Source organism: Propithecus coquereli, unplaced genomic scaffold (assembly GCF_000956105.1).
Source record: "Propithecus coquereli isolate 6110/MARCELLA unplaced genomic scaffold, Pcoq_1.0 Scaffold545, whole genome shotgun sequence".
Lineage (NCBI taxonomy): Eukaryota > Metazoa > Chordata > Mammalia > Primates > Indriidae > Propithecus > Propithecus coquereli.
Window position 1 is genome coordinate 204,466 of NW_012151341.1, and position 1,747 is coordinate 206,212.

Here is a 1,747-nt window from a genome sequence, read left to right on the forward strand (position 1 = left end):
AATATCTACAAATATGAGAATGTATAAACAACAGTAGCACATTTACCCAATGAAGTTTACACAGCACACTAAATATATAAATAATCTACTGGCTACATTCAATGGTTTGAATCTCACAGGTACATTAGTGCAAAAAAGAGCATAAAAGAGAAAATGCTTAATATTTCCATTCATATGAAGTTTAAATAGCAGAAAAACTCACTGAAGTTATAAAAAACAGAATATTGAGGACCTTTATAGTTGAGTATTGAGAGGGAATGACAAAGAAGCTTTCTCAGGTCATGAAAAGATTTTTATATTTTTACTGGGTTTCCGGCTGCACAGGTGTATGTGTAGGTAAAATGTACCCTGTTGTACACATAGAATTAGAAATAAGTTTTATATGTATGTTGTTTTTAAATTTGAACTATGCTTTGACGAAAAATATGGGCCACACTTTATATAAAAGAACTGGCAGTGAGCACTGAAATATCTTAAATTGATGAAGATAAATATAATAGCTATCATGGTTCCCATTTAAATGTCACATGACCAACACTTCAAAACCTTCCTAAACAATGTGGATAGCTAAGCCATTCCAGGTAGATACTTTTTTAAATGGCTGACCTCTGAATATTCTCCAAGTCCTCCATGTTCCACTTAGCATTATATTGCTTTTAGGTGGAGAGGCTTTTTATTTTGACATGGAGTATCAATTAAATTTTTTAAATAATCCTATTCCTTCTATGTGCCATCTAGTCTTCATACAGAGAATTGTGATGGAGTTCACTTAAATTGATGGATATGGACTAGGAAATATTACAATTTATTCTTTTTCAATAAATAACAAGCCTTCAGAGGTTGAATAATTTAAAATTAGGTGAACAAAGCATTTGATTGTGGTTGATAATCACGTAGCCACAGAGGGCTAGTTAGGATAATAACAAGGAAGGAGGAAATAATGTTTCTCTATGTTTAGAACCAAACCGAATCTTGTGGATTCTTAGTTTCAGACCAAATTCAAATTGCCTTTTGGAGTTTGTTAACTCCTGAGCAGACATGACTTCCTGTTTCTCCAAGGGGGAAAAATGAGCATTACATAGTTCTAAAATAATCTCATAAATCTGGGAGGGACTTTATTTTGCTCTTATGAAACATTCGGTGAGTTAAAGGAATCGGAATCATAAAAATAAATATTAAATTTTGTGTACAATGGCATAAATATTATGAGATCTTTACAAAATTTATGAAAAATGTACACCATCTCAAGTACTCAACAAAGATCCCAAAGTAAGAGCTAAAACAATAAAACTCCTGCAATAAAACATAGGTATATATCTCTATGATCTTAGATTAGGCAATAGTTTTTGGCATGATACACCAAGAAAATTAAAAACTTTCTCATTCCAAAGGACAGCATCAAGAATGTGAAAGGTCAACTCACAGAATTGTATACTTTTCAGTGGGTGAATTGCATGGTATGCGAATTATATACTAATAAAGCCATTAAAAATATGAAATGGGAATCAACTTAGAAAACTATGTGGAGATCTATATGGAGTATACTATAAAATATTACTGATAGAATAAAACAAGTTCTAAACAAATGGAGAATCATATTATGTCCATAGATTGGAAGACTGAATATTGTAAAGATGTCAATTGATCTACAGATTCAATGAGATCCTAAGGAATACCTGAGCAAGGTATATTTGTTTTTTTGAGCTTTTTGGGGGATCTTTGTTGAATTTTGAGTTAATTTTTATAT